Source organism: Pristiophorus japonicus, chromosome 20 (genome assembly GCF_044704955.1).
Source record: "Pristiophorus japonicus isolate sPriJap1 chromosome 20, sPriJap1.hap1, whole genome shotgun sequence".
NCBI classification, from domain to species: Eukaryota; Metazoa; Chordata; class Chondrichthyes; family Pristiophoridae; genus Pristiophorus; species Pristiophorus japonicus.
The window spans coordinates 51,830,242-51,848,196 of NC_091996.1; positions in this window are offsets into that span (position 1 = coordinate 51,830,242).

Genomic DNA, 17,955 nt, shown 5'->3' on the forward strand with positions numbered 1-17,955 from the left:
ATACAATCAGCTACGAGGCAGTTAAGTATACAAAAGATGGACATTACCAGCATGCATGTACTTTCGCCGGACTGTCATTGCGGAGGGACGAATGCTGCACTGGGAGTGGCTACAGGTGGCCTTGAGGAGGAGATTGTCAAGCTCCAGGGTTCCGGAGCGTGCTCTCCGGGTTGCGTCCTGTGCCTGTGTAAAGTCCTGTCCCCTCAGTACAGATTCACACGAGGCATGTAGTGAAGTCAAGGTCACTCTGGACCTGCACCTTTATTTCACAGCTCTGAAATGCTGTACTTGCCTGAGACCTGTCCTTATATACCTGTCTCTTGCAAGTGCACCCCTGGTGGTAAGTTCTGCTGGTGGTTACAGGTCATATCTTATTACAGTTATGTATAGCATGTTAGGATACAGTTATATATAATAATGTAAGATACATGGCATCACCCTCCCCCAAGGTCTTATTGTCTTTATAGGTTCAGTCTCTCAGGTGGTCTACACTCTCGCGTGGAGCATCTGAGTTGTGGTTCAGTTGTTTGCCTTGGTGTCTGTTTTTCTTTGGGTGTGGTTGCTGGTATCTCGCCTGGGCTGTCTGTTTGGATTGCCCTTTCCTCAGGTTGTTCCCTCTGTCTGTCCACCAGGTGTAGTGCGAGTTCCACATTGTAGTCTGCCTCTGGTTCCGCAGTATTGTTGGTAAATCTGCTTTTGATTTGGTCTACATGCCTCCGGCAGGTTTTGCCATTGTCCATTTGTACTACCAGTAGCCTGTTTCCTTCCTTGCCCATTACTGTCCCTACAAGCCATTTGGGACCCCTGCCATAGTTTAGTACAAATACTTTGTCCCCTATCTCATTCCATCTCCCCCCTCGAATTTCTGTCATGGTACTCAGTCAGCTTACGGCGCTTTGCCTCAACGATTTCATGCATGTCTGGGAGGATTAATGAGAGCCTTGTTTTTAAAGTCCTTTTCATCAACAGTTGCGCGGGGGAATCCCAGTCAATGAGTGCGGACGAGATCTGTATGCCAGCAGCAGTCGTGACAGGCGACCCTGTAGTGTGGGACCTTGGATTTTAAGCATGCCTTGTTTAATGATTTGCACTGCTCTCTCCGCCTGGCCGTTGGAGACCGGCTTGAATGGTGCCGTCTTGACGTGAATTATGCCATGGTCAATTATAAAGTCTTGGAATTCTGCGCTGGTGAAGCATGGACCATTGTCACTGATCAATATGTCAGGGATTCCGTGCGTTGCAAACATGGTTGCGAGACTCTCCACAGTGGTGGAAGTTGTGCTTGAGTTTGAAATGGTGCATTCAATCCACTTTTAAAATGCATCTACAACTACGAGGAACCTTTTGCCCATGAATGGGCCCGCATAGTCTACGTGCACCCGCGACCACGGTTTGGTAGGCCAGGGCCAGGGGCTCAGTGGAGCCTCCCTACGGGTATTGCTGAGGTGGGCACAAATGGTGCACCTTCGGACGCAGAGCTCCAAGTCCGTGTCAATACCAGGCCACCAGACGTGGGATCTGGCTAAGGCCTTCATGAGAACGATCCCCGGGTGCTCGCGGTGGAGCTCCCGGACAAATGCCTCTCTGACTCGCAGAGGCATGACTATTCGGCTGCCCCACATCAGGCAGTCTGCTTGTAGTGATAGCTCATGCATGCGCCTGTGAAAAGGTTTTAAGTCCTCGGGGCAGGCATCGCGAGCCTCTGCCCAGTCACCGGTTAGGACACATCTTTTTACTAAGGATAACGTGGGGTCGCTGGCCGTCCAGGCTCTGATTTGGCGAGCCGTCATGGGCGAACCTGTGGTCTCAAAGGCATTGATTGCCATGACTATCTCACAGTCCTGTTCGTCAGACCCTTCCATGGTTGCCAGGGGTAGCCTGCTGAGCGCGTCGGCACAGTTGTCTGTGCCTGGTCTGTGCCTTATGGTATAGTCGTAGGACGCCAGCATGAGTGCCCACCGTTGAATTCGCGCCGAGACGTTGGCGTTTATTGCCTTGCTCTCGGATAGGAGGGACGTGAGGAGCTTGTGGTCGGTTTCTAACGCGAACTTGGCCCCGAAAAGTTATTGGTGCATATTTTTGACACCATGCACGCACGCGAGCGCCTCCTTCTCTTCCATTCCACCCGCGAAAGTGACCTGGAGGCATAAGCTATGGGTTGTAATTTGCCCGCACTATTGACATGTTGCAAAACGCACCCGACCCCATACGCTGACGCATCACATGTGACAACTAGCTTTTTACCTGGGTCAAAGAAAGTCAAAACACTGTTGGAACACAGAAGGTTGCGTGCCTTATTGAAGGCGCGGTCCTGGGCGCCCCCAAAACCAATCGCACCCCTTCCTGAGTAGCATGCTTAAGTTCTGCATAAAGTTCCCAAAGTAATTGAGTAGCCCGAGAAAGGCGTGCAGTTCTGAGTGCCAGGCGAATTGCTTCTGTTTTAGACTCTGTTGGGCGGATTCCATCAGCGGCAATCCTTATGCCCAAAAATTCAACCTCGGGTGCGCGAGACAGGCACTTGGATTTCTTGACTCATAGGCCTACCCGATCCAACCGCTTTCGTACTTCCTCCAAATTATGGAGATGGGAGTCGGTGTCCCTGCCCTTGATAACTATGTCGTCTTGAAATACAACCGTCCCCGGGATGGACTTGAGCAGACTCTCCGTGTTGCGCTGGAATATGGCAGCTGCCGACCTGATGCCGAATGGCCATGGATTGTACATGAAAAGGCCTCGATGTGTGTTGATGGTGGTGAATAGCTTGGATTCCTCGGTCAATTCTTGCGTCATATACGCAGATGTGAGGTCTAGTTTTGAGAAAAGTTTACCTCCAGCCAATGTGGCAAATAAGTCCTCCGCTCTGGGCAGCGGGTACTGGTCTTGTAGGGAGACTCTGTTTATGGTAGATTTGTAGTCCCCACAGATTCGTATGGATCCAGCAGGCTTCATGACTGGGACGATGGGACTTGCCCAGTCACTAAATTCCACAGGTGATATAATGCCTTCCCGCAGAAGCCTGTCTAGTTCATGTTCAATCTTTTCCCTCATCACATAGGGTACAGCTCTGGCCTTGTGATGGACCGGTCTAGCATCCTGTGTGATGTAGATTTTGACTTTGGCCCCTTTGAAAGTGCCCAAACTGGCTGAAAGAGATGTTCAAATCGCTTTATAACTGTTGAGCAGGAGGTCCATTCCTCTAATGACATGGCATAGACATCATCCCATTTCCAGTTTAGTTTTGCCAGCCAGCTTTTCCCCAGCAGTGCTGGGGGGTTTCCGGGGACAATTCACAAGGGAAGTCAGTTCACTGTCCCTTTGTGTATGACAGAGAGCATGGCGCTGCCGAGGACTGGTACGATTTCTTTGGTATAGGTCCTTAGTTTGGTGTCGACCCTTGTGAGTTTTGGTCTGTCTCTTTTATGCGGCCACAGTTGTGCAAATTGTTGAGCGCCCATAAGAGATTGACTCGCTCCCGTATCCAGCTCCATGTTGACAGATATCCCATTGAGTAGGACCCTCATCATTATAGGAGGCGTCCTGTTGTAGGAGCAGCGGCCATTGATCATGTTGGCCCGCTGTACATCGGTGTCCCGGGTACTGTCCCCACCATCTTCTGGTTCGCTTTCCGACCCATCCGATTCATATACCAGCCGAGTTGCCGTTTTTTTGCACATGCGGGCCAAATGCCCTGTATATTCACAATTTCTGCAAACAGCCTGCTGAAATCGACATCCCCTTGATGAGTGCCCACCCCCACACCTCTAGCACAGACCTGTTCCATTGTTCAAAGTGTTCCCAAAGAATGAGCTGCGTCTGGCTGATCTCTCTTGAGCTTCTCTCAGTTTGTAGTTGATTGCTCTCATTGTGGGTTGATGAGGTGTGAACGGCCGTTCCTGTGGCCCTTGATGGCCTCTGCCTGCTATCGAGAGCCTGTTCTCCCGGTTTTGTCTGTGTGTGGGGGTAGCAGCTTGTTTAGTGCTGTGAACTTCTTGTTCCGATATTTCGTTCGTTGTCGTACCTGCATTGTAAATCAACCTCGTTTCTTCTTCCCCTCCAGTGCTGCTGCCTCTAAGGTCAGGTTCTTGGTCTCTATGAGCTTTCAGAATATGCCTGCGTGGCCTATTCCTTCAATGAAAAAGTCTCTCAGCATTTCTCTCCTCAGTTCATCGGAGAACTCACATAAACTAGCCAACCTCCAAAGTTCCGCCACGAACTCAGGTATGCTCAGGCCCACACAGAGTCTGTAGTTGTAGAACCTGTGTCTGGCCATGTGTCTGTCGGCTGCTCGCTGGCTTCAGGTGGTCTCTTACCAGTGTGCTCAATTCTTGAAACGACTTGCTTGCTGGTTTCTCGGGTGCCAACAGATCCTTCATTTAAGCGTATGTTTTCGAGCCACAGCTGGTCAAGAGATGGGCTCTTCTCTTGTCTGCCTTATCGTCGCCTAACCAGTCTTTGGTTACAAAGCTTTGCTGGAGCCTTTCTATAAAGTCCTCCCAATTGTCTCCCGCATTGTACTTTTCATCTGCTCCATTGTTCGCCATTCTGTGGATTCTGTAATCCCGTAACCACTGTAAAGTCCTGTCCCCTCAGTACAGATTCACACGAGGCATGTCGTGAAGTCAAGTTCACTCTGGACCTGCACCTTTATTTCACAGCTCTGGAATGCTGCACTTGCCTGAGACCTGTCCTTATATACCTGTCTCTTGCACCCCTGGTGGTAAGGTATGCTGGTGGTTACAGGTCATATCTTATTACAGTCATGAAAGGATACAGTTATATATAATAATGTAAGATACATGACAGCCTGGAACCCAGTGCCAGCACTGCCCCCGTTCCCAACGTCAGCGGCGGCCTCGAGAGTCAGCTGCTGCTGCAGCCTGCACACACACACACCAGCAAAGCAAGGGCAGAGAAGGGTGAACTTTTGTATTCAGTTTTGAGATTTTTTCGGTAGATTTTCTGATTCCTTGCTCATGGCGAGTGTCACGTTGTGCAATTGTTAGCGATTTTGCAACAGAAGGATCTGGATATTATATATGTCGAAGTGTTACGGGCGAAATGGCGGCGCAATATTTTTAATTCCGTTACAGCGGGTTTTCCGTTACATCCATACCGGATAAACGAGAGTTTCCTGTATATATAAATATATCTATATCGCGGAGGGTACAAAAAAAAGACAGAGGCCGGATGGACTGAATGGCCTGTAATTTCTATATATTTCTAGTTTGCTCGATTGTCTTTGGTTCAGTAGATGTGGAGGGGGTCAATGAATTCAACTCAACCAAACAGATCTTGATCTTATTCAGATTCATCTTCTAACTCCCAACCTAATTAATTGAGCCCTTGGAGTAATGAAAGACCTTTGCAGTTTTAAAATAGTTCACCTTTTTCACCTAACATTTGCCAAGAATGTGTCCTTGTAACTTTTTAATGATGATAAATAGAATTCAGAATGAGTCCTGTTTAAAACCAGAACAATAATACTTTGAGTTTTTCCATTTTTTTGACAATTAAACTGTTGTAATGAAACAGGATATTTGTCAAATAAAAAACATTTTGGAATGTACTAGACAATTTGTCTTTTTAATACATTAAACGGAGAACTATGTACTCGCTGTCTTTAAAATTGTTTTAGCTTTTCGGTTATGTAGATAGGGGTCTGATGCTGAAAGTTGAGAATTTTCTGAGAGATGCTGTGTAGGACAGTGGGTTAAAATATTGTCCTTTCTTTTTTGGTAAATAGAAAGAAAGAATTGCATTCAGATAGCACTTTTCATGACCTCAGGATGTGCCAACGCGCTTTACAACCAGTGAAGTACGTTTGAAATATTGTCACTGAAGTATAGTAATAGGTGGTCCCTCGTGTCGAGGATGACCTGCTTCCACACCAAAAAGGATGAGTTCACAGGTGTTTCAAATTAGGAACCTGACATTCCAGGTCACGAACTACATCTAGAAGGGTGGAAGTTGCCCGTGCGTGAATTCTTTTAACGTGGAGTGGCCGTTGCACACCAGCCACTACACGAGCTTGACAGAGCAAGGTCTTAGTCCAATGGCAAGCGTTGACCAAGATGACTGGAGACCAAGCTCTGCTGCATGGACCTAGTACACACACATACTCCTACTGTCCTTGGAATTCATAGGTCGCAGTGTGGACTGGTCCCTGCTGCACCTTCGCTGAGCCCAGACCCCACTGTTCTTATATGCTGCGCCACTCCTGGGCCTCTGCCTCGCTGCTGGCTTCCTCGACTCCGACCTCGCCGCTCCTCGGCTACAACCCCGCCGCTCCTGAACTCTGACCTCGCCACTCCTCGACCCGAACTCTCGCCTCTCCTGGGCCCCGATTACGCCGTTCCTGGGCCCTGATCACTCGTTGCTTCTGGGCCCCGAACTCTAGCCGCTCCTCAGCCTTGATCTTTCGCCGCTCCTCCACCCCAATTTTTTGCCGCTCCTCCGCCCCGACCTCGTCACTCCTCTGCTATTCACCACCTCTCCTCCTGCAGCTGGGTCCTGATCCTGCCAATGACCCCGCCCATATTCCAACCACGAGCTGGATTTTGGTGACGTCAATTCCGTCGCCCTCCTCGAATCTGTCACCCTCATGGAACAGCTCGCACTACTCCCTGAAGAGGCTAGCTCCTGCTCTTATATCCCCGGCCTGCCGATGGTGTTCTCTCACAGGTCAGGGGGTGCCGCATAGGTTTGAATCCATACCAGAATACTAGGGTAAAAATGAAATCTCTCTCAACAATTATTGGTTTCCTGCATGAATTGAGCCTCGGTTTAAGTCAGCGTGTGTTCTCCACATAAAAACAGGCCACAATTTCAAGTTAAATTGGCAGACTGGTATAGTTCCAGCTTTCAAAACAGCATTTTCCATTCAACCAAAATGCTAGTTTCTGTAAGCAGGTGGGATCCGTTTAGATTTGAAACCTTCATCCTAGGGATAATGTTGCCTGTGTTTAAAATCAACCGGATTGTGGTAACATGCTTAATGAATTGAAGTCAGATTCCTCCTACTCCTGATAGCGACTTTCATGTCGTAAAATGTCCCAAGGTGCTTCAGAGGAGAGTTATAATACAAAATTTAAGGACATAAGTGCTATGTCTTGGATAAAGAGTCAGACTAGATACTGCAAGCTCAAAGTAAGTGTGACTGTAGTCCTTTATTATAGATCTCAGAGTGCCTCTCCAGCCTGTGAGGCCTCCTTATATACACGTGCTCCCAAGGGATTGTGGGATCCCTTGAAACTCTAGGGGATAAGCCTTCTGGTGGTTAGACTTGATAATTACATGTTTACATACATAACAACACTCCGCCCCCCCAAAGTCAATAGTGTAACTATTTACAATGTGAGTCGATCTGGGGCTTTCCTTTCCCTGGTTGATCGTCTCGGTGCAAATGCTGGTGTTGGTGAATCGTTTGTTGGGCCTTTGCTGGGCTGCTGCGAAGCTGGCCATGCTGGACAGCTGGGGATGGTGAGTCTTGCTGGGCTGCTGCAGGTGATGGGTTCTGCTTCGTGGTCAACCATTGGGTCGGTTGCCACGTGTGTGTGTGTTGGATGGTCGAAAAAGGTAGAGTCTATTGTGGGTTGTTCTGGATAGTCCATAAATCTGAGTTTGGTTTGGTCCAAGTGTTTTCTGTAAGTGAGTCCATTTGCAATCACAAACACCCTACTCCCCTCTTCGGCCAAAACAGTGCCAGCAATCCACTTGAAACCTTGTCCATAGTTCAACACAAATACAGGATCATTTACTTCAATTACGGGTGACACATTTGTGCGATCATGATATGTATTCTGTTGAAGCCGCCTGCTCTCTACCTGTTCGTGTTGATCAGGGTGGACTAACGAGAGCCTTGTCTTAAGTGCCCTTTTCATGAGCAGTTCAGCGGGAGGGACCTCGGTGAGCGAGTGGTGTCTTGTGCGGTAACTAAGCAGAACTTGGGATAAGTGAGTCTGCAGTGAGCCTTCAGTTACCCTTTTCAAGCTCTGCTTGATTGTTTGAACTGCTCGTTCTGCCTGACCGTTGGACGCTGGCTTAAACGGGGCAGACATGACATGTTTGATCCCATTGCGGGTTCTGAATTCCTTGAATTCGGCACTTGTAAAGCATGGCCCATTGTCACGTACAAGGACATCAGGCTCGTTGTGCATGGCAAACATGGCCCGTAGGCTTTCAATGGTGGCAGCGGACGTACTTGCCGACATTATCACACATTCAATCCACTTGGAGTACACATCTACAACCACTAAAAACATTTTTCCCAAGAATGGACCTGCATAGTCGACATAAACCCTAGACCACGGTTTGGAGGGCCAAGACCATAAACTTAGTGCCGCCTCCCTGGGTGCAATGCTTAATTGGGAACATGTATTACATATGTACACAATGAACTCTAAGTCTGTATTGATACTGGGCCACCACATGTGGGATCTGGCTATCGCTTTCATCATTAAAATGTCTGGATGTGTACTGTGGATTTCACTAATGCAAGTATCCCTGCCCTTTTTTGGCACAACTACCCGATTACTCCATAGGAGGTAGCCTGCCTATATAGACATTTCAGCTTTGTGCTGCTGGTATGGCTTTATTTCTTCCTGGATCTCTAGTGGGACACTAGACCAACTCCCGTGGAGCACACAGTTTTTTACTAAGGACAGTAAGGGGTCCTGGCTTATTCAGGTTCTAATCTGTTGGGCGGTAACAGGTGATTGCTCATCTCGAATGCTTCCATTAACATAACTAAATCTGCAGGCTGTGCCATCTCTACCCCCATGGTGGGCAATAGTAGCCTACTGAGAGCATCGGCACAGTTTTCTGTGCCGGGCCTGTGGCGGATGGCATAGTTGTATGCAGACAACATGAGCATCCATCTCTGGATGCGGGCCGATGCAGTCGTATTTATCCCCTTACTTTCAGAAAAGAGGGATATAAGCGGCTTATGGTCGGTTTCCAATTCAAATTTGAGCACAAACAGATATGATGCATTTTGTTTACCCCGTAAACGCACGCTACGCTTCTTTTTCGGTCATACTGTAGGCCCTCTCGGCCTCAGACAGACTTCTGGATGCATAAGCAACCGGTTGCAATTTCCCAGATTCATTAGCTTGTCGCTGTACACACCCAACCCCGTACGACGATGCATCACATGCTGGTACCAAACATTTACATGGATCGTACAACACGAGCAATTTGTTTGAACATAACAACTTCCTACCTTTCTCAAAGGCATTTTCTTGGCTTTTACCCCATACCCATTCATCTCCTTTACGCAGGGGTACGAACAGTGTGCTAATACCCGGTAAGAAGTTACCAAAGTAGTTCAGGAGTCCTAGAAACGACTGCAGCTCCGTCATGTTCTGTGGCCTCGATGCATTCTTGATTACCTCCATCTTCAAATCGGTGGGCCTGATGCCATTTGCCGTGATTCTTCTCTCCAGAAACTCCACTTCAGGTGCCAGGAAAACCCAATTCGAGCGTTTTAGCTTGAGCCCCACATGATTAAGCCGACTAAGAACCTCCTCCAGGTTCTGCAGGTGCTCGACGGTGTCCCAACCTGTAACCAAGATGTCGTCCTGGAAGACCACGGTGCACGTCACTGACATCAGCAAGCTTTCCATGTTCCTCTGGAATATCGCCGTGGCCGATCGAATCCCAAACGGGCATCTGCTGTAAATGAAGAGACCTTTGTACATGTTGATGCAGGTGAGGCCTTACAAAGATTCCTCCAGCTCCTGCGTCATGTAGGCTGATGTCAAGTCTAGCTTCGTGAAAATTTTCTCTCCCGCCAGCGTCGCAAATAGGTCATCTGCCTTTGGTAGTGGGTATTGATCCTGCAGTGAGAAATGATTGATAGTTACTTTGTAATCATCACAGATTCTGACGGTGCTGTCTTCCTTGAGGACTGGAACAATTGGACCGGCCCACTCATTGAATTCGATTGGCGAGATGATGCCCTCTCGTTGCAGCCTGTCCAGCTGAATCTCCACCCTCTCTCTCATCATGTAAGGTACCACTCTCACCTTGTGATGGATGGGTCGTGCCCCCAGAATCAAATGGATCTGCACTTTTGCTCCTTAGAATTTTCTGATGCCTGATTTGAACAGCGAGGGGAACTTGCTTAGGACCTGGGCACATGAGGTGTCGTCGACGGATGAAAGTGCTTGGACATCGTCCCAGTTCCATCGTATCTTTCCCAGCCAGCTCCTGCCGAACAGAGTGGGGCTATCGCCTGGTACCACCCAGAGTGGTAAATCGTGCACCGCTCCATCGTAGGAGACCTTTACGGTAGCACTGCCAATTCCAGGAATCAGTTCCTTTGTGTACATTCTAAGTTTGGTACGAATGGGAGTCAGGCCTGGCCTTGAAGCCTTGTTGCACCATAACTTATCAAAAGTCTTTACTCATTATGGACTGGCTTGCACCCGTGTTCAGCTCCATGGACACCGGGAGTCCATTTAATTCAACCTTCAGCATTATCGGGGGACACTTTGTGGTAAATGTGTGCACTCCATATACCTCTGCCTCCTTGGTCTGAGGCTCTGGTTCATCATGATCCACTTGGCTCTGTCCTCCTCTGCACCATAATGTTTTGCAGGATTAGCAGGGTTTGCAGCTTGCCTGCACATACGTTGGAGGCGAGCATCATGTTTCACAGCCCTTGGAAACGTATCCTTTGAAGCGGCATGAATGGAATCGATGATCACCCCTGCAGCGCCAACAAGGTGTTAATTGCATTGTATTCCCTACCCTTGATAGCGGACTCTGAGTCATCTGCGGACATGCAGCTACAGATGTGTAAGTCCTGCCATGTACATTTCGATTCTTGGACAACGTTACTTTGTTCACAGTACTTTCAACAGCACTGGTGTGCTGGGAAATTTGTTTGGTCTTGTCACTGGTGGAGATAAACTCCTGGGCTATCACTATGGCTTTACTCAAGGTTGGTGTTTCTACAGTCAAAAGTATTACTTCATGGCCAATGCCAAGTACAAAGAAGTCTCTGAGCATATGCTCCAAGTGTCCTTCAAATTCGCAATATCCTGCAAGGCACCTTAGCTCGGCGACGTAACTCGCCACTTCCTGGCCTTCAGACCTCTTGTATGTGTAGAACCGATACTTCACCATCAGAATGCTTTCCTTCAGGTTTAGATGCTCCCGGACCAGCGTGCACAACTCATGGTATGACTTGTCTGTGGGTTTTGCTGGAGTGAGCAGGTTTCTCATGAGGCCATACGTTGGTGCCCGCAAACGGTGAGGAGGATCGCCCTTTGTTTGGCAGCATTCCCTTCTCCTTCCAGCTCATTAGCCACGAAGTATTGGTCAAGTCGCTCCACGAAAGTTTCCCAATCATCTCCCTCCGAAAATGTTTCCAGAATGCCTTAGGGTTAGGGTTCGTCATCTATATCTTGTCGCTAGTTGTTATGTTAGTTGGATAAAGAGTCAGACTACATACTGCAAGCTCAAAGTGTGACCGTAGTCCTTTATTACAGATCTCAGATTGCCTCTCCAGCCTGTGAGGCCTTCTTATATACAAGTGCTCCCAAGAGATTGTGGGATCACTTGGGACTCCGGGGGATAAGTCCTCTGATGGTTAGACATGGTAATTACATGTTTACATACATAACAATAAGGACATAAGAAATAGGTGCAAGAGTAGACCATTTGGCCCTCATGCCTGCTCCACCATTCAATATCATGGCTGAACTGATCTTGGCTTCAAATCCACTTTCCTACCTGTTCCCCATAACACCCTTGGCTCCCCTACAGTTCAAGAATCTGTCTATTTCAGCCTTGAATATATTCAATGACTCAGCTTCCATAACTTTCTGGGATAGAAAATTCCAAAGATTCACAACCCTCTGAGAGAAGAAATTCCTCCTCATCTCCATCTTAAATAAGCGACCCCTTATTCTTAAACTTTGCCCATGAGGGGAAACATCCTCTTAGCATCTACCTTGTCGAGCCCCCTCAGAATCTTATATGTTTCAATAAGATCACCTTTCATTCTTCTAAACTCCAAATGAGTATAGGCCCAACCTTCTCAACCTTTCCTCATAAGACAACCCCTGCATCTCAGGAACCAACCTAGTGAACCTTCTTTGAATTGCCTCCAATGGAAGTATATCTCTCCTTAAATAAGGAGTCCAAAACTGTATGCAGTACTCTAGGTGTTGTCTCACCAACAGTTGTAGCAGGACTTCCCTACTTTTATACTCTATCCCTCTTGCAATACAGGCCAACATTCCATTTGCCTTCCTAATTACTTGCTGTATCTGCATGCTAACTTTTTGAGTTTCATGTACGAGAACATCCACATCCCTCTGTACCGCAGCATTCTGTAGTTTCTCTCCATTTAAATAATAATTTGCATTTTTATTTTTCCTGACAAGGTGGATAAGCTCACACTTTCCAACATTATACTCCATCTGCCAAATTTTGCCCACTCCCTTAACCTATCTATATCACTTTGCAGACTCTGTGTCCTACTCACAACTTGCTTTCCCATCTATCTTTGTAAATTGAGAAAAATTTGGCTACAATACACTCGGTCCCTTCATCCAAGTCATTAATATAGATTGTAAATATTTGAGGCCCCAGCACTGATCCCTGTGGCACCCCACTTGTTACAGTTTGCCAAACTGAAAAGGACACATTTATCCCAACTCTGTGTTTTCTGTTAGTTAGTCAATCCTCGATCCATGCTAATATTACCCCCAACACTATGAGCTCTTATCTTGTGTAGTAACCCATTATGTGAAACTTTATCGAAATGCCTTTTGGAAATCCAAATACACTACATCTACCAGTTCCTCCTTATCCACCCTGCTCATTACATCCATAAAGAGCTCTAATAAATTTGTCAAACACAATTTCCCATTCATAAAACCAGTCTGCTTGATTGTATTATGATTTTCGAAATGTCCTGCTGCTACTTCCTTAACAATGGATTCCAGCATTTTCCCAAATGACAGATGTTAGGCTAACTAGCCTGCTTTCTATCCCCCTCATTTCTTGAATAGGTGCATTACATTTGCGTCTTTCCAATTAGTTAGGACCTTTCCAGAATCTAGGAAATTTTAGAAGATTACAACCAATGCTTCAAATTTGACACTGAGCCACATAAGGTTTTAAGGAATGTCTTAAAGGAGGAAAGAGAGGTAGAGAGGTGGGGAGGAGTTGGGAGAGAATTCCAGAGCTTTGGGACTAGGCAGCTGAAGACACAACCACCAACGGTTGAGCGATTAAAATCGGGGATGCTAAAGAGGCCAGAATTATCAGAGTACAGATATCTTTGAGGTTTGTAGGGCTGGAGGAAATTACAGAGATAGGGAGGGGCGTGGCCATGGAGGAATTGGGAGCCAATGCAGTTCATCGAGCACGGGGGTGATGGGTGAACGGAAATTGGTGCTAGTTAGGATATGAGCAGAGTTTTGGGTCACCTCTAGTTTAGAAAGTAGAACGTGGGAGGACGGCATGGATGCGTTGGAGTAGTCAAGTCTAGAGGTAACAAAGGCATGGATGAGGGTTTCAACATCAATGATCTGAGGCACGGGCAGAGTTGGACAATGTTCCGGAGGTGGAAATAGGCGGTCTTAGTGATGGCATGGATATGTGGTTGGAAGCTCATCTCGGGGTCAACTATGAGAACAAGGTTACAAGCAGTCTGGTCCAGCCTCAGACAGTTGGCAGCAAGAGGGATGGGGTCTGTGGCTAGGGAACAGAGATTGTAGCGGGGGCCGAAGTCAATGGCTTCGGTCTTCCCAATAATTAGTTGGAGGAAATTTCTGTTCAACCAGTACTGGCTGTTGCACAAGCGGTCTGATAATATGCAGACCGTGGAAGAGTCAAGAGAGGTGGCAGTAAGGTAGAGCTGGGTGTCATCAGCATACCTGTGGCAACTAATGCTGTGTGTTCAGACGTTGCTGCTGAGGGGCAGCATAATGATGAGAAATTGAAGGGGCCAAGGATAGATCCTTGGGAGACACCACAAGTAAAAGTGTGGAGTGCAGGTGATTTTCTGGCTATGATTGGAGAGATAAGAATGGAAGAAAGTGAGTCCAGTCCCATTTAGCTGGACGACATGGAGAGGTGTTGAAGGAGGATTCAATGGTCAACAGTATCAAAGGCTTCAGACAAGTAGAGAATGACAAGGAGGAATCATTTACCTTTGTCACAGTCACATAGGATGTAATTTGTGACCTCGACGAGAGCCGTTTCGGTACTCTAATGTAGCGGAAACCTGATTGGAAGGATTCAAACATGGAGTTCCAGGAAAGGTGGGCATGTATTTGGGAAGTGACAACACATTACATAAGAACATAAGAAATAGGAGCAGGAGTAGATTGTTTGGCCCCTTGAGCCTGCTCTGCCATTCAAGAAGATCAAAACTGATCTTGGCTTCAACTCCACCCATTACTCGCCTATAGTTCAAAAATCTGTCTAACTCCACCTTAAATATATTCAATGACCCAGCTTCCACAGCTCTCTAGGATAGAGAAATCCAAAGATTTACTATTCTCAGAGAAGAAATGTTTCCACATTTCTGTTTTGAATGGGCGACCCCTTAATCTGAAACTATGCCCCCTCGTTCTAAATTCCCCCACGTGGGAAACATCCTCTTTACATCTACCCTGTCAATAAGATCACCTTTCATTCTTTTAAAGCCCAATCTTTCCTCATAAGACAACCCCTTCATCTCACGAATCAACCTAGTGAACCTTCTCTGAACTGCCTCCAATGCAATACATCCTTTCTTAAATAAGGCGACCAAAACTGTACGCAGTACTCCAGATGTGGTCTCACCAACACCCTATAGAATTGTAGCAGGACTTCCCTACTTTTATAATCTATCCACCTTGCAATAAAGGCCAACATTCCATTTGCTTTCCTAATTATTTGCTGTACCTTCATGTTCACTTTTTGTGTTTCATGTACAAGGACCCCCAGATCCCTCTGTACCGCAGTATTTTGTAGTCGCTCTAATCCATTTAAATAATATTTTGCTTTTCTATTCTTCCTACCAAAGTGGATAACCTCACAGTTTCCCACATTATACTCCATCTGCCAAATTATTGCCCACTCACTTAGCCTATATAGGCTATATCCCTTTGTCGATTATTTGCGTCCGCCTCACAACTTGCTTTCCCACCTATCTTTGTATCATCAGCAAATTTGGCCATGATCCCTTCATCCAAGTCATTAATATAAATTGTAACTAGTTGAGGCCCCAGCACTGATCCCTGTGGCACCCCACTAGTTACAGTTTGCCAACCTGAAAATGACCCATTTATCTCGACTCTCTGTTTTCTGTTAGTTAGTCATTCCTCTATCCATGCTAATATATTACCCCCAAGCCTGAGCTCTTATCTTGTGTAGTAACCTTTTATGTGGCATCTTATTGAATGCCTTCTGGAAATCCAAATACACTACATCTACTGGTTTCCCTTTATCCACCCTGCTCATTACATCCTCAAAGAAATTTGTCAAACATGATTTCCCTTTCATAAAACCATGATGACTCTGCTTGATTGTATTATGATTTTCTAAATGTCCTGCTACTACTTCCTTAATTATGGACTCCAGCATTTTCCCAATGACAGATGTTAGGCTAACTGGTCTATAGTTTCCTGATTTCTGTCTCCCTCCTTTCTTGAATAGAGATGTTACATTTGTGGTGTTCCAATCTGCTGGGACCTCTCCAGAATCCAGGGAATTTTGGTCGATTACAACCAATGAATCCACTGTCTCTGCAGCCACTTCTTTTAAGTCATTAGGATGCAGACCATCAGGTGCTGGGGAACTGTCCATCTTTAGTTCAATTAGTTTGCCTAGCACTTTTTCTCTAGTGATAGTGATTGTTTTAAGTTCCTCCCTCCTGATAGACACTTGATTATCAATTTTTGGGATGCTTTTAGTGTCTTCTACCGTGAAGATCAATACAAAATATTTATTTAATGTCTCTGCCATTTTCCTGTTTCCCAGTATTAACTCCCCAGTCTCATCCTCTAAGGGACCAATGTTGACTTTAGCTATTCTCTTCCTTTTTATGTACCTGTAGAAGCTCACTGTCTATTTTTAAATTTCTTGCTACTTTACTCTCATAATCTATCTTCTCCCTCTTTATTATTTTTTAGTCATCCTTTGCTGGTTTCTAAAACTTTTCCAATCCTCTGGCTGACCACTAATCTTCGCAACATTGTATGCCTTTGTTTTCAATTTGATACCATCCTTAACTTCCTTAATTAGCCATGGATAGTTCATCCTTCACTGGAATATATCTTTGTTGAGAGTTATGAAATATCTCCTTAAATGTCTGCCGCTGCTTGACTACCGTCTTACCTTTTAAGCTATTTTCCCAGTCCATTTTGCCAACTCTGTCTTCATACCTTTGTAATTGTCTTTATTTAAGTTCAGGACACTAGTTTCAGAACTATGTGACTCACCGTCAAACTGAATTTGAAATTCTAACATGCTGTGATCACTCTTCCCTATAGGATCTTATACTATGAGATCTAGTGAAACTAGCGAAAGATGTGAGTTCGGGTCTAGGGTAGGGAGGAACCTTAAAGGAAGTTCCTATTTTCAGTCCTTTAAATAGCAGAAAATATCATTGATTTGTACAGTTTCAACCAACTGATCTAATTTACACTTCATACATGGAGCTCAAAGATATTATGCAAATACTCCACAACACCAGTAGTAATTTATAATAACTGCAACCAGAATGTCTATTTAAATAACTAGTTGCATTGTCGGTTCTTTCTGCCAGTCTCTTGAGGTAATATAGTTTCCCCTCAGGCATAATGTTTCTCATGAAATATATGAATTTTTCAGTTTGAGCATTCTACTGAAATGCCCGAATTTCAAAACACCCAAACACTGGTGTCTACCCTTACTTCCTTTCAAGATCGGATGATCAACCAAACACAACTGAGGCAACTATTTTGACATGTAAAGTAAAGGAGATTGTCTTAATAATTCTCTTGTGATTCGGTTCAAATTACAAAGAGGATATGGGATACGAATGAGAAGAGAGACACAGCACTGTCTTAAATCTTATCTGGCTTAAAAGTTAAATATCTGGAGAAACATCAATGTAATATTTGCTGACAAAGCACACTATCTTAGTGCAGAATAACTTTTTTTTAAAGTATATGTACAATCCAATTCACATTCAAGGTGCTTTTCATATTTTACTAGTGTCTCCAGGTTCTCAAAGAGTATATCTCGTGCAACTGTTTGAAAGCTAAATGCAAACTGCCTGGATTCACCCAGCCCAGAGGCTCAGAAAAGTCACTAAAACAACTCTTTCCCCGTGGTCGGCCTTAGCGTGTTCCAGTAGTGTTACATTTCGCTCGATTCTGATTGGGTGAGACGTAGACATTTGGAACAGGATGTTGCTAGGGTGATTATCCAGCAACATAAAAACACCTACAGATGAAAAAGGTTAGATGAATACAAGGCAGATTAATTGGGCTAGGTACTCAACTTGTAAACTTTGTGCTTAGAATGGACATTAAATCGAGCGGTTTCTATAACAGGCGGCCAATCCGCAACGTCTGTTTTACGCATGGTTGGAAAGTTGAAAATTTAGCCTAGTGTCTCTAAGCTGCCATTTTAGAATTGTGGAAGTTTCATTGGGCCATAATTTGCGTATGAGGTGTGTGGGTGCGTGCAAGGTGTGTGCATGTGCACGCGCATGTAGGGGCTGTGCAAATTCTGGGTTTAGACATGCATTGTGTATGGGCTAAAACCCAGAACTTGCGATCTGTCAAGATTTTGTTGATAGATCATCTGCATTCCTGGGAAAAGGACATTTGCTGGCCGAGAGTTGAGCTATTTGCCCAAATTCTGCCCAGCGAATGCCCGTGAAATTCTTATGCCTGGTAAAAAGCAGGCATAAGCCTGCTTTTACCAGCATAAGAGTCTTAATAAAACAGAAAAATAACA